This window comes from Dermacentor andersoni, chromosome 6 (genome assembly GCF_023375885.2).
Source record: "Dermacentor andersoni chromosome 6, qqDerAnde1_hic_scaffold, whole genome shotgun sequence".
Taxonomy (NCBI): domain Eukaryota; kingdom Metazoa; phylum Arthropoda; class Arachnida; order Ixodida; family Ixodidae; genus Dermacentor; species Dermacentor andersoni.
The window spans coordinates 183,547,365-183,574,814 of record NC_092819.1 but is presented as its reverse complement, the minus strand read 5'-3'; the positions used below and the strand labels follow the sequence as shown (position 1 = coordinate 183,574,814).

At 47.6% G+C, this 27,450-nt stretch overlaps 1 protein-coding gene and 1 long non-coding RNA gene across 3 annotated transcripts in view; both read left to right on the top strand.

Annotated features, from left to right (window-relative positions):
- Sod2 (superoxide dismutase 2) overlaps positions 1-27,450 on the top strand; it is a 155,402-nt gene that overhangs the window by 12,234 nt on the left and 115,718 nt on the right. The gene's annotated exons all lie outside the window — the stretch shown is intronic.
- On the top strand, positions 16,308-25,948 carry LOC129382817 (uncharacterized). The gene is made up of 2 exons (XR_008610857.2): positions 16,308-17,802; positions 21,888-25,948. It is a non-coding gene; the product is annotated as an uncharacterized lncRNA (long non-coding RNA).

The window sequence follows — 27,450 nt, the reverse complement described above, 5'->3', positions numbered from 1 at the left end:
GCAAGGGATATTCATGCGATGGGCAACTTGCAGGGTTTACTAATGACTTGCTTTCATGTATTGACGCTGGCAACCAAATCGACGCGATATTCTTAGATTTTTCCAAAGCTTTTGACCGCGTTCCTCACCACAGGCTACTACTGAAACTTAAACATTTTAACATTGACGCACAAGTCATTGCATGGATAAAAGATTTCTTGTCTTTTTGAACTCAATTCACAAATATTAATCATTGCAACTCCCCTTTTATTCCTGTCACGTCCGGCGTTCCCCAAGGGAGCGTGCTTGGCCCTTTGCTTTTTCTAATTTACATTAATGACTTGCCTAACTGCATGTCGTCCAGAGTAAGACTGTTTGCCGATGATTGCGTAATTTACCGTACCATTTCTACTGACACTGACCATCAAGCTTTGCAGTCAGACCTCAACGCAATAAACAGATGGTGTTCACACTGGCAAATGACCCTAAATCATACTAAAACTAAGTGCATGTCATTTACGCACTCCTCTTCCCGTATTCCAACTTCATACTTTATAGGTAACAATGTTGTCGAACTTACTACCACGTACAAATACTTAGGAATCAACTTGCAATCGGATCTAACATGGCATCATCACATCAACGTTACCCTTGCATCTGCTAACCGTACTTTCGGAATCATGAAACACAGACTAAAGCAAGCGCCTTCACACCTAAAGAAACTCGCGTACACCACGTTAATCAGGCCTAAAATTGAATATGCATGTGCCATCTGGGACCCGAGCCAAGACTACATTATACGTAACATTGAATCCCTGCAAAGCCGTGCTGCTCGCTTCATTTTTTTCAGATTTTTCTCCGTACTCCAGTGTTACATCTTTAAAAATTCGTGCCGAACTGCCTCCGCTATCACTACGACGGAAACATGCCCGCCTATCTCTCTTTCACAAACTTTATCATCATGATCGTTTGCGCGACGACTTTTCAGTCACCCCCTGTCATTTTTCCTCGCCGTGATCACCCCTGTAAAGTCAAACGCCCAGCTTGCCACTCGGCCCATTACGCACAATCATTCATCCCCAAAACCATAGCTGACTGGAATAACCTACCATCTGATATTGCCACTGAAGTTAACACCGATCAATTTCATCAAATGCTGTGGAATCATATCAGAATTTGACGTCTCTATGCGTCTTTGGTGTTAGCTATATTTTTTCAGGGCTAATTTAATACCTTTTTATCTTGTTTGACATCGTATTGCAGTTTTTTTCTCTTTTTGTGTTATCCTTGAACCCCCGGTGTTTCAATTTTCACACTTCGTTCTTATCTTTATTCGAACTTTAATCCACTTCCAATATTGGTGTATGCGTATTTTGTGGTGTTCTTACTATGTTTGCTGAATTGTTTATTCTTACTATTTTTTTTTTCGCATATTCTTATTAGTGTGTTTCGTGTGCCTCCCCCCCCCTTTGTAATACCCTCTCCAAGAGGGCCTTTAGGGTATTTGAATAAATAAATAAATAAATAAATAAATAAATAAATATATATCTTCAAATATGTATGGCCTCACACTCACATGTGCAGGTCATAAATACCAGGTTCTCTAGCCGAGTGCCATCCATGCGGTATAACCGAGCTCAGATTGGTCCACCTTGACTGACCAAATAGGGCACCACTGTAGGTTAAATGAGGCGTACAACTCCTGCGGGACCCGCCGTGGTTGCTCAGTGGTTATGGTGTTAGACTGCTGAGCACGAGGTCGCGGGATCGGACCCCGACCACGGCGGCCGCATTTCGATGGGGGCGAAATGCGAAAACACCCGTGTACTTAGAATTAGGTGCACGTTAAAGAACCCCAGGTGGTCGAAATTTTCGGAGTCCTCCACTACGGCGTGCATAATCAGAAAGTGGTTTTGTCACGTACAACCCCATAAATTAATTTTTAATTTAACTCCTACGGGGACGGTAGAGTATCCGTCTCCAGTGCAAGAGGACCGTGATTCAAATCCCGGTGCCGCGCTATTCTCCACCGGAAAATACAAAAAAAAAAAAACAGTGTGTTGAGAAAATTGCACAAACAGGCCTGGAGTGCGGCCTGATCCCCGTGACCAGAACCGGTAACGCACTCTCTCACCAGAGCAGGATTGGCCACCCTGGTGCAGTACTTGGCCACAACCTCCTATATGAATACAACAATCGAACCCCGGCCCTCAGTCCCCAGCAGCCGCGAAGCAACTGACCACGGCGGCGGTCAGATCTGTGACGCTGCAGAGGGTGCTAAGAATACCTGGCTCCGGACAGGCCGCCATTGGAATCTGAACCTGGCAACGTTTAACGTTAGAACGCTATCTAGTGAGGCGAGTCTAGCAGTGTTATTGGAGGAATTAGAGGGTAGTAAATGGGACATAATAGGGCTCAGTGAGGTTAGGAGGACAAAAGAAGCATATACAGTGCTAAAAAGCGGGCATGTACTGTGTTACCGGGGCTTAGCGGAGAGACGAGAACTAGGAGTCGGATTCCTGATTAATAAGGAAATAGCTGGTAACATACAGGAATTCTATAGCATTAACGAGAGGGTGGCATGTCTTGTTGTGAAACTTAATAAGAGGTACAAAATGAAGGTTGTACAGGTCTACGCTCCTACATCTAGTCATGATGACCAGGAAGTCGAAAGCTTTTATGAAGACGTAGAATCGGCGATGAGTAAAGTCAAAACAAAATACACTATACTGATGGGCGACTTCAATGCCAAGGTAGGCAAGAAGCAGGCTGGAGACAAGTCAGTGGGGGAATATGGCATAGGCTCTAGGAATAGCAGAGGAGAATTATTAGTAGAGTTTGCAGAACAGAATAATATGCGGATAATGAATACCTTTTTCCGCAAGCGGGTTAGCCGAAAGTGGAAGTGGAGGAGCCCGAATGGTGAGACTAGAAATGAAATCGACTTCATACTCTGCGCGAACCCTGGCATCATTCAAGATGTAGACGTGCTCGGCAAGGTACGCTGCAGTGACCACAGGATGGTAAGAACTCGAATTAGCCTAGACTTGAGGAGGGAACGAAAGAAACTGGTACACAAGAAGCCAATCAATGAGTTAGCGGTAAGAGGGAAACTAGAGGAATTCCGGATCAAACTACAGAACAGGTATTCGGCTTTAACTCAGGAAGAGGACCTTAGTTTTGAAGCAATGAACGACAACCTCATGGGCATCATTAAGGAGTGCGCAATAGAAGTCTGTGGTAACGCCGTTAGACAGGAAACCAGTAAGCTATCGCAGGAGACGAAAGATCTGATCAAGAAACGCCAATGTATGAAAGCCTCTAATCCTACAGCTAGAATAGAACTGGCAGAACTTTCTAAGTTAATCAACAAGCGTAAGACAGCGGACATCAGGAACTATAATATGGATAGAATTGAACAGGCTCTCAGGAACGGAGGAAGCCTAAAAACTGAAGAAGAAACTAGGAATAGGCAAGAATTAGATGTGTGCGTTAAGAGACAAAGCCGGCAATATCGTTACTAATATGGATGAGATAGTTCAAGTGGCTGAGGAGTTCTATAGAAATTTATACAGTACCAGTGGCACCCACGACGATAGTGGAAGAGAGAATAGCCTAGAGGAATTCGAAATCCCACAGACCGATCAGCTTACTGTCCGTTGCCTACAAAGTATTTACTAAGGTAATCGCAAATAGAATCAGGAACACCTTAGACTTCTGTCAACCAAAGGACCAGGCAGGATTCCGTAAAGGCTACTCAACAATAGACCATATTCACACTATCAATCAAGTGATAGAGAAATGTGCAGAATATAACCAACCCTTATATATAGCTTTCATTGATTACGAGAAAGCGTTGGTTTCAGTCGAAACCTCAGCAGTCATGGAGGCATTACGGAATCAGGGTGTAGATGAGCCATATGTAAAAATACTGGAAGATATCTATAGCGGCTCCACAGCCACCGTAGTCCTCCACAAAGAAAGCAACAAAATCCCTATAAAGAAAGGCGTCAGACAGGGAGGTACGATATCTCCAATGCTATTCACAGCATGTTTACAGGAGGTATTCAGAGGCCTGGAGTGGGAAGAATTGGGGATAAAAGTTGATGGAGAATACCTTAGTAACTTACGATTCGCTGATGATATTGCCTTGCTTAGTAACTCAGGGGACCAATTGCAATGCATGCTCACTGACCTGGAGAGGCAAAGCAGAAGGGTGGGTCTGAAAATTAATCTGCAAAAAACTAAAGTACTGTTTAACAGTCTCGGAAGAGAACAGCAGTTTGCGATAGGTAGCGAAACACTGGAAGTGGTAAGGGAATACATCTACTTAGGGCAGGTAGTGACCACGGATCCGGATCATGAGACTGAAATAACCAGAAGAATAAGAATGGGTTGGGGTGCGTTTGGCAGGCATTCTCAAATCATGAACAGTAGGTTGCCACTATCCCTCAAAAGGAAAGTGTACAACAGCTGTGTGTTACGAGTACTCACATATGGGGCAGAAACCTGGAGGCTTACGAAAAGGGTTCTGCTGAAATTGAGGACGACGCAATGAGCTATGGAAAGAAGAATGATGGGTGTAACGCTAAGGGATAAGAAAAGAGCAGATTGGGTGAGGCAACAAACGCGGGTAAACGACATCTTAGTTGAAATCAAGAAAAAGAAATGGGCATGGGCCGGACATGTAATGAGGAGGGAAGATAACCGATGGTCACTAAGAGCTACGGACTGGATTCCAAGGGAAGGGAAGCGTAGCAGGGGGCGGCAGAAAGTTAGGTGGGCAGATGACATTAAGACGTTTGCAGGGACAACATGGCCACAATTAGTACATGACCGGGGTAGTTGGAGAAGTATGGGAGAGGCCTTTGCCCTGCAGTGGGCGTAACTAGGCTGATGATGATGATGAAAATCATTTCATCAATGTGGTTTGATTTAGAAGGTTTAGCGATCATATTGTTACATGTGGAAAGACACAGATTAAAGAGGCTACTATATACAGGCTATTTACACTGGAGACAGATCGCCAGGCCGACACTCGCTCGCGCCAAGGGCACAGACCCACTTCGTCGTCGTCCTCGGGGCGGCTCGTCCCTTGAGCATTGCTCGATGATATCGTAATACTACCCCCCGGCGGCAAAAGCGCCGTCACGGTGCTGTTAAATATCCAAGGCGCGTGGACAGTTGTAGGGTTTGAGTCGGGCGACATGAACAATGTCACTGGTTGTCACAGCGAAGGACGTAGTGGGCCTGGCTAGAGCGATTTCGTAGGTGACATCGGTTACTTGGCGAAGCACGCGATATGGGCCTGTGTAGCAGGAAAGCAGTTTTTCACAAAGGCCAACTTTACGCGATGGTGACCAAAGCAACACGAGGGTGCCGGGCACAAAATGGACATCGCAGTGACGGAAGTCGTAGCGTTGCTTTTGTTTGCCTTGAGACTTGTAGACGAGTGCGCGCAAGTTGGCGAGCATGGTCAGCATGGGTGATAGCATCACGGGCATAAGTGCTAGTTGAGGCTGTGGTGGATGGAAGCACAGTGTCCAGTGGTAGCGTCGGTTCACGGCCATACAAGAGGTAAAAAGGCGAAAAGCCAGCAGTTTCGAGACGGGAAGAGTTATACGCAAATGTAATGTAAGGTAGAGCCTGGTCCCAGTCACTGTGGTCGTCTGAACCGTATTTGGATAGCATGTCTGTAAGGGTGCGGTTCAAATGCTCAGTGAGGCCGTTCGTTTGAGGGTGGTAGGAGGTGGTAAATTTATGCTGTATTGAGCAGGCACGCATGATGTCGTCAATGATTTTGGCTAAGAACGTACGGCCATGGTCTGTTAGCAATTGACGCAGAGCACCATGAATCAAAACGATATCATGCAGGAGGAAGTCCGCAACATCACTTGCGCAACTGGTCGGAAGAGCGCGGGTTACGGCATAGCGGGTCGCGTAGTCCACCGCAACTGCAACCCACTTGTTTGTAGATGCAACCCACTGATGTAGACTGCGGAAATGGGCCGAGAAGGTAGGATCCTTTAGCGATGTAGGATCCTTTAGCGATGAGAGCCAGCAGAGAGCATGATGGTCAGTGACTACGGAAAAAGGGCGACCGTAAAGGTAAGGACGAAACTTCGCAACCGCCCAGACTACAGCAAGGCATTCGCGTTCCGTAATGGGATAGTTGCGCTCCGATGGTGTGAGGAGGCGGCTCGCATAAGCAATAACGCGATCCTGGCCACGCTGACGCTGGGCTAAGAGGGCACCTACGCCATGACCGTTGGCATCTGTACGCAATTCTGTAGGGGCATCAGGGTCGAAGTGGGCAAGGATGGGTGGTGAGGAGAGAAGAGTAACGAGACGAGAGAAGGGGCAGCGGCTTCTGCAGTACCCCACGATAATTGTACGCCTTTCTTCAAAAGATTAGTGAGAGGTCTAGCAATTGCCGCAGAATCTTGAACAAAACGACGAAAGTACGAGCATAGCCCGACAAAACTTCGAACGTCTGCGGCTGTCTTCGGAACCGGAAAGTCTCGGACAGCGAGAATTTTGTCGGGATCAGGCTGTACTCCGGAAGCGTCAACGAGGTGGCCCAGAACAGTAGTTTGGCGGCGGCGGAAACAACATTTGGGCGAGTTAAGTTGCAGCTTCGCCTTTCGAAATACATCAAGTATAGCTGTTAGGTGAGTGTCGAACGTGGGCGAGAAGACGATGACGTCGTCGAGGTAGCAGAGACATGTGGACCATTTGAAACGACGGAACAAGGAGTCCATCATACGCTCAAAGGTGGCAGGGGCTTTGCATAATCCAAACGGCATTACTTTAAATTGGTATAGGCCATCAGGTGTGATGAACGCGGTTTTTTCTGTCTATATCGTCAACAGCAATCTGCCAGTATCCAGAACGAAGATCAATAGAAGAGAAATAGCTGGAACCGTGGAGGCAGCCAAGGGCGTCGTCTATACGTGGGAGCGGGTAGACGTCCTTCTTAGTAATGTTGTTCAGATGGCGGTAGTCTACACAGAAGCGCCGCGAGCCATTCTTCTTCTTAACCAACACTACAGGTGACGCCTAGGGACTCGAAGACGGCTCAATGATGTTTTTGTCCAACATTTTGTTGACTTCACTTTGAACTATTCGGTGTTCCGACGCAGAAACTCGATACGGTCGTCGGTGAATAGGAGTAGCACCGCCAGTAAGAATGCGATGCTTGACCGCGAGCGTCTGGCCTAAAGGGCGATTGTCGAAGTCGAAAATATCTCTGTTGGACGATAATACTTGGTAAAGGTCTTCAGCCTGCGCAGAGGACAGGTCCGTCGCAACCATTTTCTGTATCTTGGGGTCGGCAGCCGAGGCTGGAACGATGGGCCTGCTAAGCTCACAAGAAGCATCGGTCGATAAAGTTGCCACGTGATGGTCGCCGAGACAATCAACGGTGGCAAGGTAAATACCTTGCGGTAGAATTTGCTTTGCCAATCCAAAGTTAAAGATAGGCATGAAAGTGCAGTTCGCATTAATAGTAAGTATACTGTGAGGCACGGTAACGTCATACTGTAGTGGAATGTCGGGCAGAGGAGTGACGAGGTACTCGCCATCAGGGGCTGGTGGAGAAGACGAGAATTCAATATAGGCTATTGATTTTGGCGGCAGGCGAATAAAGCCGGTGGGGCGTAGGCGGCACTGGGGTGCGTCAGAAGGTTCTGCGAGAATCGGCAACTCAAGGCGAGGGGTACTAGCAGAGCAGTCAATAAGAGCAGAATGCGCGGAGAGAAAATCGAGGCCGAGAATGAGGTCGTGGGGGCAATGAGCAATCACGGTGAAGAGGACAGGAGTGTGGCGGCCGGCGATGCTAACACGTGCCGTACACATGCTGATGATAGGCACAGTACCGCCATCCGCAACGCGGACGACGCGTGCCGACGCTGGGGTGAGGAGCTTGTTCAATCGTCGTCGGAAGGCAGCACTCATAATAGAAAGATGTGCACCTGTATCGATGAGTGCCGTGACAGGGTAGCCGTCAACGTCAAGTAGGTTTTGGTTCGTGTGTAACGTGAGCAGAGGATTTGAGGGCAGGGTGGACAACGCAGCTTCACCTCCAGAAGCTGCAGTGCCTAGTTTTCCGGCTGGATCTGGGAGGCGATAGGCGACGGAGAGAAGCGACGGGGTTGGGGCGAACGAAACTGATGGCGTCGAGGTGAGGGCGAGCGGCTGTAGCGAAGGTTCGGGGCGGGAGCATCAGCGGCAATGGGTTCATGGCGGGTGGCATAGGGAACAGAAGGTCCAAAGGGGCGGGAATGAGCGGCAGTGTATATCCGAGGAGGTGGTGGCCATCGGTTGCGGCAGTGACGAGCGATGTGGCCGATGCGACAGCAGTGAAAGCAGATCGGCCTGTCATCAGGGGTACGCCATTTGGCTGGGTTGCGGTGAGATGTGGCAGAAAAGGACTGCCGGGGACAAGGGGGGCTGCTAGAGACCTGGGGAACCGTGGGTGTAGACGATGAAGACACGGAGTTGAGACCCATGTTCTCAAATTCCTGTCTGACGACGGCCTGAATCAGCGCAATCGTGGTTGCTGGTGGATCGGGAGGCGTCGCGGAGAAAGCTGGCAAACAGACAGCCTCGAGCTCGCGGCGAACAATGCGAGTTACGTCGTCACAGGGAGTGGTCTGACGCGGTCGACCCTCACATGTCGACATAGCAGCAGTGTTGGGTAGCCGCGTGATGTGATGTGGGATATGGCGGCTCTTAGCTTGTTCAAGGCGACGGCATTCTTTGATGATGGCGTCGATAGTCGAGACATGGCCGAAAACAAGCAAATTGAAAGCATCGTCGGCGATGCCTTTTAGCATATGCGACACTTTATCTGCTTCAGACATAGTATCATCAGCTTTGTGGCAGAGCGCCAAGACGTCGAGGATGTATGAAACGTACGGCTCTGTAGATGTCTGAACACGAGACGCAAGAGCCTTTCTCGCAGCAGCCTTGCGCCCAATGGGGTCGCCGAACAGTTCCCTGAGCTTTTCTCTGAAACAGTCCCAACTGTTTATCTCGTCGTCATGCGTTTGGTGCCACACGCGTGGGGTGCCGCCGAGATAAAAGATGACATTGGCGAGCATGATCGTTTGGTCCCAGCTGTTATTAGCACTGGCGTGTTCATAGAGCTTGATCCATTCGTCAACGTCCTCTCCCTCCAGGCCAGAGAACACACCAGGGTCGCGATGTTGGGCAACCACGATGATTGGAGCAGTCGGACAAGCCGAAGCCGTTGCAGAGGCGGTCTCGTCACTGGGAGGCATGGTGACAAGCGTGATGTACTGACCACTCCGGAGTTCCGTGGTGAGGACGGGGATCGCCGACCTCCACCAGAATGTTACGTGTGGAAAGACTCAGGTTAAAGAGGCTATATACAGGCTATTTACACTGGAGACAGATCGCCAGGCAGACGCTCGCGCCAAGGGCACAGACCCACTTCGTCGTCCTCGCGGCGGCTCGTCCCTTGAGCATCGCTCGATTATATCGTAATAATATCATGATTCTGGTCATAATGTAATAATGCAGAGAATATTCTGCAGGCAGTAATGTTTAGCACTGCAGCATATTTCACCCTAATCCGTCTTCATCTTCCTTCATCAACCTTAATCCACCATAGTCCTCCTTAATTAGTCATCGACCTTAATTCTCCTTATTACACCTTACTCCTCCTTAATCTATCCTAACACAATCACCAATCAATCATTAACTTTGCTAATCAGTAATCATCCCTTACACGGCTGGACATGCTTTGGTTCGCTTCTGGCCTTCCTTGGGTCACGTGATATTTTCTATACAGTACCTCACAACACAACCTTGCAACAGAGATCTGAGGCTTTTGCTTAAAGGGACACTAAAGGTTAATATTAAGTCAACGTGGTCTGTTGAAATACCATCCCAGAAGCCTTGAAACGCTTGTTTCATGCGAAGAAGAGACATTTTAAGAGAAAATGCGTTCTGAAGCTTCCGCGTAGCTCTAGCGCAGTTCAAATCGCCCGCCCCCCAATTGAGGAGTATTGACGTCATGGTCTCATAGTGACGTTGCGCCGTCGGTGAGTAAAACGGCTCCCGCAGACGGCGCTACCGCTTTTCTGCGCAAAACGAAAACGCGCGGCCAGAAACAGAGCCAAGACAGAGCCGACAGCAGCGCGAAAGCGGAAATATGGTGGAGAGCGGAAGGGAAAGCGCGCGACGATAAGCTTGTGCTTTATTTTATGACGCCAACTTCAACGCTCGTTGCAATGGACGACCCTGACGACACATTGGCTCGCGATGCTGGGGTCGTTGGCTCGCGATTTAAGCAGTGATGAATGTGACCTGCTGCTGAGGGCTCGCGCTGTCGGCGTCGTTGCGTACTACTACGCCGGCGGCCTGCTTTGAAAGGCACTCCACGCGACTTCACTAAGTCGGCGTTGAACTCGTAATCCTCTGGACGAAAGTGCAGCGAGTACACTATGTAATTTTTCGGCTCTTGTCCAAGGGGCTGTGGCAGAGGTACGGCACTTAACCATTTCGAACGGAGAGGTTCACTCTTTGGCACACAGTGACAAGTAACGTTGGATTCGCCGCTGCAACTGCCCTTGGCCAAGTTCTGCGGACCGTTCGCGCATCCCACGACATCACATGGACGTGGCATTCTCACTGCTTGTTCCAAATGCAAGTTTCGTGAGCCAGCAGGACCACCGCAGCACGACGTGATAAAGAAACAACTGAAACTCCAAAGCGCGCGCAGAGTCGAGCGAAAACGAAACCTTTCGATCATCCGTACTACTCAAGGGTAACGTGAAAATGTTTTTTTTTTTCTTAGAATCGATTAAAAGTAGGCAAGTAGCATTTTCTTCCGTCTTATAATCTAATGATGATCTTTTTAATACGAGTTTTTGAGTACTAGTGACATAAATTATGAGGAGTGCTTTCGTCATCGGGCTAGTACCGGAATGTCGCTGGGGGGTCTCAAATCGTGTCATGCATTTACCTCAATTTCTCTGTTACTAAAGCTCTGTTCGTGATAGTATTGATGCCTTAGATGTTCTAGAGCATTGCTTTACCACTTTAACTTGACTTTCTGGTAACCTTTAGTGTCCCTTTAAGGGACCCCTCACCAAGTCTGGCCATTTTGAGTTCACAAGCGCAGAGCATACATTGAGTGATAACGATCGTGTTTGCGAAGTATTAATCGCTACACGCTGGGGAAAGACTTGAAATTTTAAACGAAACGCTGTTTTTCCTTCTCCGCCTGGCTGCCGTGCTCCAAGCCGAACGGTGACGTAGTCGTACCCCTGCACCTACGTAGTCGTGTTCACAGTGTAACGTCGCTTGTGGTGACACGTGACTTCGAGAATTATTCAAGACAACATCTGTTATCTGTGCAATCTGTTGCTTGAATTGACGAATTGAAGTTTAGAGCAATAATAAAGCATACAAACAGAATGTCTGCGTGTTTTTTGTTTTACTTTGCACTGAAGGAAAAGAGATCTATTTCCGCTTCGTCTGCTTGTTCTCAGGGTCATACGGTCACATGCGTAGGTACCGAAACTATGCCATTTTCTACTGTGCTCCAGCACGTGATCATGCTCTGCGATCCACTTGTTCTGCCTCAGTATTCATATAGCTCTGAATTACACCGCTAGTCGTGTTTCCCTGTGCCCGGTGCTCAAAATCGTGTGCTGCACAAACGAGAAAACAGTGCGCGCGATGCTGTCAGCGGAAACGCGTAGCGCCGGGAAAAAGTGAGGAGAAAAGAAAATGAAGGCGGGGCGTGTGACATATGCATCACGCGATCCTCGAGGTCTGGTATGGGAGAACGCAGGGAAGAAATTTCACTTGCGAAGGCTAGACGGGGCGAGTGGAAAGAGCGTCTTGCTTGGCAGTGGAGCCCACCTGCTGAAATCATGGGTTCACGGCACTGAAATATTTCTGCCTTGGCTATTAACGAGCCAATTTGAAAAGCTTTTGTGGCAGGATGCTCCCTAGAGGACATGTAACAACTTCCAGTGTACAACCAAAATTTGCTTTGGGGCCTGGTGAGGGGCCCTTTAATAAGCCAATCAACTGATAAGCCACACACAGAGGGATATGCCACAAACAATACTAGATCAGACACACAAAGCAAAGCATCCCATCATGTGGCAGAAAAATGTGTGGAGTATTGAACTCACCTCGAAGCTCCTTTGCATCAGTATACCCCGTTCTACGGCTTTCAGAAAAAACCAACCTCCTCATAAACATTGCCTTCAGCATTATCGATGCTGTTATCAGCATTTCTCAAAATTTTCAACGCCACTGAGGCACGCAACTGGCCCAAAAATAATGTGCCTCCATAGAATACTGGGACCCGTCCGCGGGAGCCCAGGAGAAAAAGCATGCTGTGCGCAGTGCGCGTAGCCCGCAGGTGAGGAGAATTGAGGAGGAAAGCACCATGGGGAGGAGAGTGTTGCTTCTTTCAAATTATCAAGGGGCTTTGACCCGCATCATAAAGCAGCGCCCTCGAAGAGGCTCCCTCTGAGTTAGCCAGAAAGAAATAAAGGAAACCATCGGGATCTACCTAGTTCTTTATCTGCTGTGCCCTGGCTGAAGTAACACATCGCATTTCGTGTTAGTTGGAAACAAGCTGTGATAGCTGTTGTATTAGCGTAGATAAAATACTAGGATGTCTTTTTCTCCCCCACGATACCTATCACCACAAAAGCGACTTGGACAACATCAGTGCAAAGATTTAAAGGTACATTTTGTTTTGTTCCAGTTGCCATGTCTCTCTAATGAGCAAAGGTAAACATGATCCTTGCCTTGAGAGCTGCAAATGGCAACAAGAGGTAGGCCGCACATATATATATCAGTTATGAAAGTGTGGTGGTAGACCAAACGCATCGACTATTATCAGAAATTATGAAAATTTGAGACTAACTGGCAGCTTAAAGAAATAGCGGTGGAGGGCTCCATCTTTCAGTCCTATGTTGAATTCCAATGGCGGAGTCGGAGCAAGTTTTTCTGCTTGTTTCACAGCAAGTTTGTTACAATGACAGAGTGAGGGCGGGAGTACGGTGTTCCAATGAGAGAGCCGGAGTGGATTCAGAGCGGGAGTCACTCCGTGGAGCAGAAAAAGATGCTCCACCAAAGTCAGCGGAGTGGACCAGGACTCTGCGTGACGTATTTCCTTTACCACATTTGTCTGCTGCGAGGCGCCACCGGTCGTGACTCGCCAGGAAGCAAAAGCTGCTGCACGCTTGGCGAGATATCCATTCTGCACTTTTAAAAAAACTACAGGTGAACGGTGCAGAAGAGACAAGTGACCGGTGCGGCGGTGCTGGGAGCAAACAGCGGAAGGAAATGACAACACGCAGGGCATCCTGGGTAACTAGGCGATAGAAGTTCTGCTTCCGCCTTGCTCTGGCGGTGCAGGTTGTGTTCCACTCGCGGATTTGGAGGCGTTGCTCTACTCCAGAGTCGAGTACTCGCTCGCGGAGTCTGTCGGCCACTCAGACTCCGCCATTGGAATTCAAGACTAGCCTGTGCACGGATGTTCTAGCATTTGTGGGCCACAAAGCCTCTTGCTAGCGTGCAGGACATGGCTGTTCAGGTACCAATTTCCGAGTCATCAGTTTGGAGGATTCTAAATAATTCGGCCTTTCACCCATGCCGCCTAAACCTGCAGCAATGCTTGGAAGATAGGCACCTGTAGAATCGTCTAGATTTCTCTAATTGGGTTGTCACAAAGGCCGATGAGTGACCAGACTTTTTGAGCAGCGTCTTGTGCACAAATGAAGCCGATTTTCGCAGAAACGTCCAGGTAAGCTTGCATAATTTACACTATTGGAGTGACTCCAGTCCACACTGGGTAAAGCGCAATCGGCACCACTACCAGTGGTCGTTCAATGTGTGGTGCGGAACTTATGCCGGTGCTATAATTGGTCCATTGTTATTCAATCACACACTCACTAGACAGCATTATGTGGACGAAAACCTTGGAGTGGTGGGTAAGTTTCTCACCGAAGTCCCACTGTAACATCCTCCACTTCTGTGGCAGCACACGGCAGCAGCTGAGCACAAAACTGGCTGGATGTAACTTTTCATGAGCAATAGATTGCTCATGAAAAACAGTCGCGCTTATACACTCTGTCATGAATAGATTGGAACGCATGTGCCTGTAAATTGGCCAGCTAGGTCACTTGACCTCTCTCCATTAAATTTTATTTTTCGGGTTATGTGAAAGATTGTCCTTACATGATCGAGACAGACATCAGATTAGCTCAAGGCAAGGATAACTGATGTCTGTCGTAGAATTCCAGCGTTGGTAATCAAGAAAGTCGCTGAAGATGTGATAAAACGCACTCAGTATCGCATAGCTGCTGCAGGAGACCTACGCGAACGTACCCTCTAGGCAGCAGCTGGCGTTCGACTGTGCTTTCAAATGCATAGATAATAAGGACACACTGAAATCTTATGTTCTTCTTGTGTTTCTCTTTTTTTTTTTTTTTGTGCAGACATCTTGATTGCAAATTGCGCTCATTTACAAGTGGTATATAGTTGTAACCCACGATACAAAATCCCACGACAACGAAACATTTTCTTATCCCCAGCGAATGCCCATAGAATTCAATGCATTTCGTACCTCTTGGCAACGAAATGTTGCTGTACTGCAATCCTGCATCAACGAAATTTGCCGGAACGTAACTCCACATATTACCTACTCACGTAGGACTAGCAGGCTCCAAAATGTGCTCAAATGCAACTGTTTTGCACTAAAATTGCGTAAAATACCATTACTAGGGTATACTAGAACATGGAGAGTGTCCGGAACGGCCGCTTTTTCAATGCATTCAAAGTGAAGCTAAAAGACCGTAACACCGTTGGGGACGCTGCGATCTGTAGCACGCACAGGGCGTGGTGCAGAGGTAGAATATCTGATTCCCACGCAAAAGACCGGGGTTCGAATCTCGGCAAAGGGTAGGGTTTTCTCTCTATTTTAATACTTCATGCAATGATGTTTATATTGTTTATACTGCTGCGTAATACTTTCTTCCATTGCTATGTAATGCAAGGAGTGAACCATAACATGGAGAAATGACAGTTAATTTTTTTAACATTGAACGATCATTTTTGCAGCCCCACCTCATGGGAATGAACAAAACTATCCCAACCAAAGCATGCCTCCAAGACCTGTATGCGTACACAAGCCTACTGATGCTGGCTTGACAGGCTCCGCTTGCTTCGCTGGCTGTGCTTTCCGAAGCTATCAACTCAAAAGGGAAACGGGCTGTAGTAATTTCGGTGACCGCGAAACAGCGCAGGTTCAAATACTGCTAAAGAAACGACATTGTGCCTGTGCTTTCATTCTTGCCAATTCTAAACGAAACAATGGACATAGTGGTGTGCATGAGCGAAGTGCATGTAAATGAGATTTACGTGTAAAGGTAGGTTTAATTAACAGCAAAGACTGCCCTTCTTCAGCAACCTTCTTTATTGGCAAATACTTTGACTTTTCAATATATTTACCGGAGTGCATACTTTTTGCATACCATCAGCGATGGGAGACTTCTCTCTTGGGGTGCATTCAGTGTATGAGTATGCGCATATGCAGTATTCGAACCTGCGCCGTTTCGCGGTAACCAAACGTCGGCTACTACAGCCTGTTTCCCTTTTGCGTCGATGGCTCCGGAAAACACAGCCAGCGAAGCAAGCAAAGCCTGTTGAGCTGCCGTCGGCAGACTTGTGTATGCGTACAGGTCTCGGAGGCCATGCTTTGGTGCGGATACTTTTGTTCATTCCCATGAGATGGGGCTGCAAAAATTATCGTTCAATGTTAAAAATTCTAATTTTGTTCTTATTCCTCTGACAAAATTAAGAAATTTGCTGGGGTCAGTTGGAATCGGTTGGCGCAGGACAGGGGTAATTGGAGATCGCAGGGAGTGGCCTTCGTCCTGCAGTGGACACAAAAGAGGCTGTTGATGATGTTATTCCTCCATGTTATGGTTCACTCTTTCTTGCACTACATAGCGACGGAAGCAAGTATTAAGCAGCAGTATAAACAATATAAACATCAACGCATGTAGTATTAAAAAAAAAGAGAAAGACCCTTGCTGCACTGCCCCTTGGAGGCAGACCTTCTACCGATCGCACCGCCCCCAGCGGTGTTGTTTGGCTTCACCTTTGGAAGCTCGTTCCAGGCACTCCAATTCCAGGTCACTCTACCACATTCAGCTTTCCTTGCTCCATGCTCTACCAGGCCCCGCACACTCAAGTTCCAGCGATCGCCACAGAGGTCGAAAAATCAACCGCGGCACGTTCCAGCATGAAACGCACAGGTGAAGCTACTGTAATTTGGTTGTATACTTTAATTCGTAAGTTTTCTGCTAGGGGTGCTCAATGCGGCTAAATATTCTGTCTATAAATGTACTTATAATAACTGGCAAACGTAGTTAACATGTCATTGCTTTACAAAATAAGCAGAGCATTGTTTTATTGGACTTGCGTTATTAATGTATGTGCTTTACTACTTCATTAAAGGTTTTGAGACCTCACTGATGAGCAGCAGCCCACTAGTATCTTGCACTCTGTGCCGTTTATCGGTTCGAATTGTACGACGGGAATATTTGCAAACGGGGTGGTCGTTTCCTTTGAGCAGCATCACGCAGGTTCGTTTTAATTAGCAATAATATTTCAGCCAGTTTATGCGTCCAACATTCGATAGCCGCCACCAGGCGAACCTGTTTAAAGACGGTGAAATTCATCAGCTATGGCGTTTCACTGGCATAATGGCGGCACGACTTCCATCATTAGTGATCTTCCGCGTTAATTATCTTCCGCGTAATGACATGTTGCTTAGAAAAAAATTTGCTAGCTAGCATAAAAATTCATCACTGGAACCAAGTACAGTCTGCTTGGAGACTACCCACGAATGTGGATTAACGTTGCAGCCTCTGAGTTTGTGCACCGGTGAGTTAAGCATTCCTTCGCATTCTCAACTTTGAATTTCTTTGCATGCGAGGCGGATAAAACCGATTCCTGTAGTCATTTTCTAAAAGTGGAAAGTAATAATTATTATAAAGTTATTGCTCTTCAAAGGCAATTCAAATGAGGCTCTTGTTTTTTTGTCTTGTCGCTAAAATTCCCAACACGGACTACAGCGTGAATAAGTAGTTTTGCTTGTTTGTGTACAAAGGATACACTGCAATAAATTAACTGCTCATTAGTGGCAACCATACTTCCTGTGATACAGTTAGATTAATTGTATTTGAGATAGAATAAAATGACTAGTGTTTATTACCTAATATCTGACAGATAAAATGTCATCTAATCGAGGCCTCACTAAGCACAGCCCACACAAAGATACCATTGAAAGGAATGCACATGCGAAACAGTGTTGTGTGTGTGTGTGTGCTTTCCTGCCATGGAGCGTTTTGTATACCATTCTTGGTCATACATGGATCACAAGCTCAATCACTCTTACACCATAGTAACCGAGTCTTTTTTTTTTTTTTCTTTCAACTCCAGCCTCCAAGATGCTGCTTGCACTTGTTCACCCCTTTGGACTCTATTGTCTCTGGATGTACAAGTCAACACTGAATGTGTCACCAGTGGTAGTAACATCAAGGTCCAAAATCCTCACAAGGTATGTTTCTGAACACCAACTTGAACCGTGATTTGTTCATTTATTGGACTAACTTTTGTTTCACCATTTTTTGTTTGCATGTTTGTCATGGCTTCATCATTTCTCTTTTCAGAAAGATGGGCAAAATAGAGGTTATTGGTCTGCTAGCTGCCCACTCCAAGGCATAAGAATCTCGGTGGTCACCATATTGACAACAGGTCCTCTTGAACTATGTGCCTCACCATGGAATGTTTGCAAGTTTACCAGATAGAGGGGCATGAGCCCTATTATGAGAGCAACTGTCTACAGTTTTGTATTTTACCGAGCTGGAATGCTAAAATTTTGCGTACAAGCTTACTTGCTTTTAAAGGCATTCTATGACAAACGGATAAGTAACATGTTGAGTCCCAAGTTTTTTTCTTTTCTAGTCACTATAGCCATGACGACCAGAACAGAAACAGTATAGCAAGCTCCTACTTTCTAATGCTCAAACTATGTCATATGCTCTTTGCAAATCAACTTGATGGGTGTTACCACCGAGTATCACATGCTCCCTCACAACAATAATTTGTTACATGAAAATGCAAAGAAATTTAAAACGATCAAATGCGCACAATGCAATCTGGCGGAAGTGATGCTTCATAATGACTGAAACTCGGGAGTCACTGTTCATTTTATTATGTTTTATTTAAGGTACCCTCAGGGCCATATGGCATTAGAGAGGGAGTTGCTACAAAGTAGTAGGGTAAAACAAGTGCGGTGAGTTCTAGTAATTTAAAATAATTCTCCTGATTATACAACTCTAGCTAATGTTTTGCGAAAAAGTTTGTTATCGGTGATGGCTACAATACTTGAAGGAAGGTAGTTCCATTCCTGAGATGTATGGGGGATGAAAGATTGAAAGAAAGACTTCGCATAACATTAATCAATTCCTACTTTACTGCGATGATCGACGCATTTTGAAATGTACTGAAGCTGCACTTGTTTCATGAAGTCGTGAAGTGTGGTGTGATAAAAAATTTTATGAAATAGCGAAAGACGAGCGACCTTACGGCGGTTAGCTAGTTAAATAGCCGTTAGGTTAGTTTTCATTGAGGTTATACTTGCACTACGGTTATAATTAGAAAGAATGAAACGAGTAGTTATTTTTTACTAGTTCAGGTGGAGTGATAAGGTTAATGCAACTGGGATTCCATATTGCAGATTCATAGTCAAGTTTCGAGTGCCTTACAGTCTTGTAAAGCTGTGATTTTAACGTGGACAGTGCTTTGTAAAAGTTGCGCCGTAAGTACCCAAATATATTATTAGTGTCGTTAATGGTGTAATCTATATTAATGGTCCACTTTTAGTTATTTGTAATGTGTACAGAAAGATATTTATATGACATGACGAAATCTAAGGGAATGTACTTAACATGACAAGTGCTATGATTAGAATAAGATATAGATATGCACATTATTTTACATTTGTTAATTGCAAACGGCTCATGTACAGGTTGCATGAAATCAATAACTAGGCTAGCCCTGCACCATAAGAGATAGCTAGAAAAGGTATGTTCACACAATCGGCCTACTCCGCACTTCTCAAACAGCAAAATTATTAAAACCAATTTTTGTTTCTGTTCAAACAGTAGATGATAAACCTGAGCACAGTGTTTTCCCAAGAAGTTTTTGAAGTATGCTCGAAGTAGGTTTGACTTAACATTCAGCCAATCAACAGTGGATGAGCAAGGGACATCTCAGCGTGGGAATTTGTCTTCGTCACAGCCCTCACAAATATGTTTGCTTGTTGAAACATTGGATTCAGGCTGAGCCTTCCTAACTCGCATCTGTTATTCAATTGAAATGTTTGTCACCTTGCAGTCACTTTGCTTTGTTCAAATGCGCAAACCGAGATCTTTTTTTTTTTTTCAACATGAAACTGTAAATTGCATTTTCCAAGGAACCGCGGGCATAGTTATATGTTTTGCAAGCGAGCTGACGACATTCTTCGGCGTAAGCAGCTGCTCTAGAAACAGTCGTGCAATCCGAAGCATCTGGCCGGTAAGGTAGGATCGTGTCCATAGTGCATGAAGGTTCGTGTCCATAAAGGAGAAAGGGGAGAACCCAGTGGTGCTTTGCGTGGCGGTATTGTAAGTGTAGGTGACGAAAGGCAGAATGCCATCCCAGTTCAAGTGGTCAGATGAAACATACATGGCCAACTTGTTGCCAAGGGTGCAGTTCAAACGTTCTGTCATCCCATTAGTTTGAGGGTGATATGCCGTGGTAGTCCGTTGAATGATGCGATACTCCTTTAGCAATGCTGCAATGACATCTGAGAGGAAAACGCGACCGCGGTCGCTCAGTAATTCTCGAGGTGCTCCATGGTGTAAAATCAGGTTTTGAAGGATAAAACTGGCGACGTCTTTTGCTATGGCAGATGCTAGGGCTGAAGTTTCAGCTTACCGCGTGAGGTGGTCGATAGCGATAATAACCCACCCAGCAGTTGCCGCTTGGAGTGCTGGGAAGCGGACCATATAGGTCAATGCCGATGCGGTCGAAGGCGCGGTTGCAAGGGGCCGGTGGCATGTTGAGGTGGCGTGTTGCGTCGTTGGCATATGAGGCATGACCGGACATACTGGCGAACAAAACGGTACATACCGCGCCAGTAGTACCAAAGCTGGAGGTGAGAGTATGTGTTTAATACACCAGCATGGCCGCATTGGGGGTCGTCGTGGAACGTGGCGCAAATGCCGGAGCGGAGGTGTCGGGGTATAACAGGCAACCACTTGTGGCCGCTCGAATTGCAGTTGTGGCGGTACAGCAGGTTATCCCTAATTATGAAGTGCACGGCTTGACGACACAGCATCCGAGAGATCAGCACTGGCGACTGGCTAGACAGGAAGTCAATAAGCGAAGAGATCCGTGGGTCTTTGCGCTACTCTGATGGCATGTCGGAATTGTTGAGGGCGAAGGCTCCGTAGGTGGAAATAGACGAGTGGACAGGACCAGAGGGCAGGGGTGACCGGGATAGAGCGTCTGTGTCTGAATGCTTTCGGCCTGAGCGATAAACAACGCGGATGTCGTACTCTTGTAGGCACAATGCCCAACGAGTGAGCCGACCAGTTGGATCTTTTAAAGAAAATAACCAGCATAGGGTGTGATGGTCGGTCACGATGTCAAATGGACGCCCGTACACATAAGGACGAAATTTTCCGATAGCCCAAATGATGGCCAGACATTCCTTTTCAGTAACCGAGTAGTTCGTCTCGGCTTTGGTAAGGGTGCGGCTGGCATACGCGACAACATACTCTTCAAAGCCATCCTTGCATTGTGCAAGAACAGCGCCGAGCCTGACACCACTAGCATCCGTATGGATCTCAGTTGGAGCAGAGGGATCGAAGTGTCGCAGTACTGGAGGAGAGATGAGAATGCATCGCAGTTCTTGGAATGCGTCGTCGCATGCCGGGGACCAGGCGGATAGGTCAGAACTGCCGGTGAGAAGCTGCGTCAAGGGGGCGATGATAGAAGCAAAGTTACCGTATTTACACTTTTGTAAGTCGACCACTTTTCTTAAATTTGAAAGTCTGAAGTTGGGGGGTCGACTTACAATCGAAACCAAAACATAGCCCTGTCAAAAAAGCGAGACCAACACGAGCTACAACATAGTTACAATTTTATGTTTGCTCTATGGCCCTACCCGTATCTTTTCGCTATCCCGCCTGTTTGGTCGCTTTTCGGAAGGGTTTTTCAACATTTCTTTAGTTTTACAGTGCACACAACACTCATGGGGAGGGTGTCGATAGTTGATGGAAGCGCCGCTGTTCCCATTTGCGGCGGCACCCTCAGAATGGCGGCGCTTGCGGGGAGTATCGCTGGTTCATGGGAGAGCAGACACCGCTCGCGGGTTTCTCTTTCTCTGTTGAAAGGCATTGGCATTGGTTTGACGCGTTCCACTTGACTGCCGGCTACGTGCTACTTCTATGCTTTCCCAGTCGTCATGAGTGCTCCAGGCCCACTAATCGTTCGGCACTTGTTCACAGCAGCGTTCAAGAGGGCTGCCATCCTCTACGCCGAAGAAACGAATCACTGCGCAGCAGGCCGCAATTTCCATGTTTGTGAACGGGTGGTGCGAGAGTGGCGACTGCAGCGAAGCGAAATTTTCCCCTGTGACGGCAAGTGAGAAATTTCCCACGTGCCGAAGTCTGGACGCTTTCTGGAGCTGTAGGCTAAGCTAGCGGCGTACGTCGCTGAAATGCGTGATCTGTCCCCGCCCGTGAAGTGCCACATGGACATGAGACAAGCCCGGACCTTTGCCTTTTCAGGCCCTGCTCCGCCGTGAGCGCAACGAGGGGCTGGCAGCAGAAGACCGCGAAATTACGCCAACCGGACCTGTCAAAAGAGCCTCCCTGACGGCTGCGTGTAGTTGGGTGCATTCGACGTGGGCTGCTTTTCCACAAGATGTCGTGGTGCGGTCGTTTGCCAAATGTGAAATTTCGCTGGACGACGACGCACTGTGGGACCGCAGCAACGATGACGATGGCAGCACTAGTGAAGACGAGTAGTCCAGTGACCACGTCAGCTACTAATAAATTTTCGTTATCGAATGTGCCCTTGGGTATGCTCCTTTTTTTTTTTTTTTTTCCTGTCACATGATATAGGGGGGGGGGGGGGGGTCGACTTACATTCGAGTCGACTTACAATCGTGTAAATACGGTAGGGATGAAGCATCGGAAATATGAGCACAGGCCGATGAAGCTGCGAAGCTATTTCATGGTGGTTGGTTTTAGGGAACTCGGATACGGCGCTAAGTTTTGTGGGGCCCGGGAGGATACAGTCTTTTGACCTAGATGGCCGAGAATAGTAAGCGTGCAAGTGCCGAAGTGGCATCTCTTCAAATTTAGTTGCAGTCCTACAGTGGAGAGGCACGCAAGAACTTGCTCGTGGCGGCTGAGGTGCGATGCGAAGTCAGTGGAAAAAACCACAATGTCATCTAAATAACAGAGGCACGTTCAGCCCTCGAAGAATGGTGTCCATCATTCGCTCGAAAGTGGCAGGCGCATTGCAGAGGCCGAATGGCATGACAGTGAATTCATATAGCCCATCGGGAGTTACAAAGGCAGTCTTTTGGCGTTCGGCCTCTGCCATTGGCACTTGCCAGTACCCGGAGCGTAGATCCAGCGAGGAAAAAAAGTCCACTCCTTGCAGACTGTCCAAGGCATCGTCGATGCGTGGCAGAGGATAGACATCTTCGAGCGTTATTCGGTTAAGGGGGCAATAGTCAACGCAGAACCGAATGGAGCCATCTTTTTTTTAATGAGGACAACCGGAGATGCCCAGGGACTGTTAGAGGGCTGGATGATGCCATGCTCCAGCATGTCGTCAATGGGCTGGTCGATGACACGGCGTTCAGCGGCCGACACACGATACAGACGCTGGCGCAATGGTGTTTGTTGACTGGTGTCGATACGGTGAACGACTGCGGACGCTCTGCCCAAGGATGGTTGGCCAATGTCAAGTGCTGTGCAGGTGTGACTTCTGCGTTGATGGCACGTCTCCAGGAGCATCGGTCGTGGCGGGAGGAGTGTTGGCACAAATCGGAAGTGATGCCGTATCACCAAACATGGGGGCCGGAAGAATGCAATCGAAAGGTTCAGAGGTACCCAGAAACTTGCCGCGGAGTAGGGTTGATGGGCAGGCGGATGAATTGCACACGTAAAGGGCAGCAGAACCATCGCAAAAAGTGACGACAGCAAATGGAAGCAGAAAGTTCCGGCAGCGCACACAAGTGGCCGACGATGTAAACTGAACAGATGAGTTCGCAGCAGAGTTACATGACACAGGAACCAGAGTGGCGGAGAATGGTGCGATATCGATATCCGAGGCGGCAACAACTCTAGGAGAATAATGGTCGTCAGGGTCAAAACACGGCACTGATAACGTAAGTTCAGCACGAGCGCAGTCGATAAGAGCTTGATTGACAGATAGGAAATTCCATCCAAGAATAACGTTGTGCGAGGAACTAGACAGGACGACAAATTCGATAACATACATAACACTTTGAATGATGACCCGGGCTGTGCACGACGCTGAATGCGACACGAGGTTGCCGTACGGTGAGAAAGAGAGATAAGAGGTATGGTGACTTTGTTCAAATTGCGGCATAGCTTCTTTCTAATAGAAACGGCGGCTCCGGTGTCGATAAGTGCGTGAACGGTGACGCCGTCTACGAACAGTTCAATTTCGTTGGCTGGTGCAGAATGAGGCCTTGAAATGTTTGACGTAAACGCAGTTCTTGCCTCTGGAACTGTGACTTAGTTTTCCTCTCGGGATGGGCTGGGTTGGCGAACCATCGGCGAAATAGATCAGCGACGTGGACAAGGCGACCGGCGTGAATCGAAGGGGAGGCGATTGTAAGACGAGTCCGGAGGAAGGTTAGATTGGTCCTGACGCAGAAGTCGAACAGGCCTGTAGCTTGAGGCGCCCCCACTGTCAGGTAAAGAAGGGCTGCGACGGCGGCAGAATCGTGCTACGTGGCCCGGAAAATGGCAGGAATAGCATATTGGCCGGTTATCAGGTGTACGCCACGGGGACAACAGGGGCTTCAGTGGCCGATTAAGGGACGACAATCGGACGCGAAGGTGGCGGCGGCACATGGAAGGTGCCGGTGACCCGGTAGGCATCAGGAGCCAGAGGAGCGTAAGGCCAGGCGACAACGTCAGCGTAAGTTAGCGGTCCAGCTGCAGGCTGCGGAGAAGGGGCAGATGGCAGCGCCACAGCAACTTGCGCCTGAATGACATGACGAAATGAAGGAGCCAAGGGTGTCGACGGCTCGGGCGTGCTATTCACCAGAGAGAGTTGGCGTGCGACTTCCTGACGGAAGAACTGCTTTATCTCCGGCATTAAAGCAGAGATGTTGGCAGCGTCGCAGCCAAAATCCAATGGAGATAAATCCGCGGTGTCCTGCTGAGCAGCACGTGTGGATGCACGCTGCATGCGTAGCTCGTCGTACTGCTGACAAAGCTGTATGACCTCGGCAATCGTCCGGGGACTCTTCGCGACGAGCATCTGGAAAGCATGGTCATTGATGCCTTTCATGACGTGCTTGATCTTGTCAGCTTCGTCCATAGATGAGTTGACGTGCTTGCAGAGAGAGATCACATCTTCAGTAAACTGGTGAAGGTCTCGTCCTGGCGTTGAGCTCGACCACGCAAGCGCTGCTCAGCGCGGAGCCGGCGCACGGCAGGACGGCCAAAGACCTCAGCCAAAGTTGTCGTGAAAGCCGACCAGGTGGTAAAATCGGCTTAATGATTGCGGAACCATAGGTTTGCCATGTCAGTCAAGTAAAATATGACATTTATGAGCTTGGCGCGGTTGTCCCACTTATTATAGGCGCTTACACGGTCATATTCGGCGAGCCAGTCTTCCACGTCATGGTCATCTGTGCCACTAAATATTGCCGGATGACGCCAGAGCAGACGATGGCCGGGGGCACAGGAGCAGCAGCCTGGGACAGTCCCGGTTCATCCATTGCAGTAGCTGGTGGTAGCGTCCGACTGCAGAGTTCCCGGATGTCAAAGAGAAACCCAGCGCCTCCACCAAATGCAATGGGGGTGTTCGCCTAGCAGCACTCTATAGTTATAGGTTGTAGCAGTAGGCTTAAACAGGTCGGCGTTCTATCGAAACGGGGAAGCAAGTACTTCTCGTTGTCTTCTTCTCATTCACTAGCACCATGCCCTCTGCCCAGTGCCTTAAGTACAGTTTATTTAGTTTCCTTGTTTATTCACATAATATTTGCCGAAGTCCTTGTAAACGCTGTTGTCTCCGTAACTTTTCTTGCGTTCCTACAAGTACTCCATTTGTGTCAAAGCATTTACTGCCGCATCTGAACACTAAACGTGCAGCATAAGTATCAAGAGCAGACAATATGTGCTGCAAAATTAGCACGTTTTTTTTTCCCCCTGGACTACGTGCCACTCACCAATGTGTTATCAAAACAGTGGGGCATTGCAGCTAGAGCATATCTTGCTGACAGCACATCTTCGCCGAGCACATCTTTTTTTTTTATGTACCTGAAATTGCCAAACGCAGACAATATACGTATAGTATGAAACACATCAAGCCGCACTGTACGCAGCTACGAGTACAGCTGTAGCCCAGCATAAATATTGCCTGCAGTATCACTCTCCCTGCTGTACCGGCACGACAAACATGATGAGAAATATTCGCTTGATTTAGCTTTCAGTTCCATTAAATAGATGGTTATCTGTGATTCTGTAGATTGTAAACCTAGTGACCGACAACATTCAGTCCACCTGACCTGTATGAAAACTGTGAGCATGTACTGCTTCATTTACCATTGACAATAAACAATGTAAGCTTAGTACTTGTTTTGAGTGCTTTTTTGCCAGTTTAGACCTCTCGGTCACCTGGAGACATAGTAAAGATGTCTGTGGTCATGTTAGAGTACTGTATGCACGAATACCACCCCGAAAGCGGTAAAAAAACGGCCAAAACCAGTGAGTGAGTAGCACGAGGAGCGCTACCACAGCGGGCATATTACTAATTACGTAATGATGATGATATTAGTTTTGATTTTGCCAGTGCCATCTCTCAATTGTATACTTTAGTTCTCAACGCCACTGCTACTTTTATTTCCCTTGCACAATGGAAGGTACAGTTTCCCTTCTCTAAGTTTATATAGGTGTTTTGCGACTCTCACACTACATTACACTTGCCTGTGCACCGCCATTTTTGTTCACAAACACAACCAAAAGCCGGAGGCGGTCAGTGCGCTGAAAACACGTCACGACCACCATCTTGTTTGTTGACCGCCTGTTTGAAGCGGCACACATGTTGCTACCAACATGTGACGATGGTTTGTGTGAGATCGTAGATTGTTGTTCGAAACGCCCGTTCAGTTTGTGTTTCCTGCAGCTGACGATTCAGCGAGGCCTAGGCCAATCCCATGAGGCGAAACTGAACGCCAACTGAGCGCGTGTTTCGAAGAACAATCGCAGCAGTACACTGCGTAATGTGCACCTCGGTGAGAAACATGCAGCAAAAACAAGGAAATCCATGTCCCACCGACATGAAATTGTTTATGGCGCTTGAGATGGCAGTCACAGCATATGGAGTGTCACGCATCGGGCCAAGATTGAGTGATCGTCCGGGAATATGCATCCCTTGCTTCAAGAATGCTGGTTTTGGTGCAACCCGACAGGCATCGCCTACGTATTCGGCGCCTGCCGTAGATTTGCGTGGAAAGGCAGTTATCTCGATCCCTCCGGTACACGAGATACGATCACTTTTACACTGGGCACCGGACGCGTCGGCGCCTACGCGCAACACAGTGCGCTGGAGAAATGCTGGTGCATGCGCTGTTGCTCTGCGTCTGGTGCCGAGTTATACAAAATCTCACTAAAGTAATTGCATTTCCGAAAGCACTTGACCGAGAATAGTGCACTACGGCAGTGCTGCCACTGGTCGACGCATGCAGCGCACTTTGTCGGCAATGTGGTTCTATATCCTTGAGCAAAGCTTGCAAAGTAGGCTAACGGAATTCTAACAGTAAAGTTTTGCTCTGCGATGCATTACCCATCTGTGCTGTGTCTTTTTGCAACAACGAAATTCTCACGAAAGGGAATTTTTTTCACGTTCCCCGCCGATTTCGTTATTCTGAAGTTCAACTCTACTTACTTTTTTTAACATATCGGTTTTACCTTTTCTCTATACGTGGGTCGCTTCCAGGTTTGTTTTTGTTTTTTGCCACGAACCTCTTTTTGCAGCACGTGTACACACTCATCAAAAATAAAACTGTCACTTTAATTTGGCTTTGGTCCAAAGCAAGTTTCTGACGTGAAATACAGCTGTGCGCACACTTTTTCA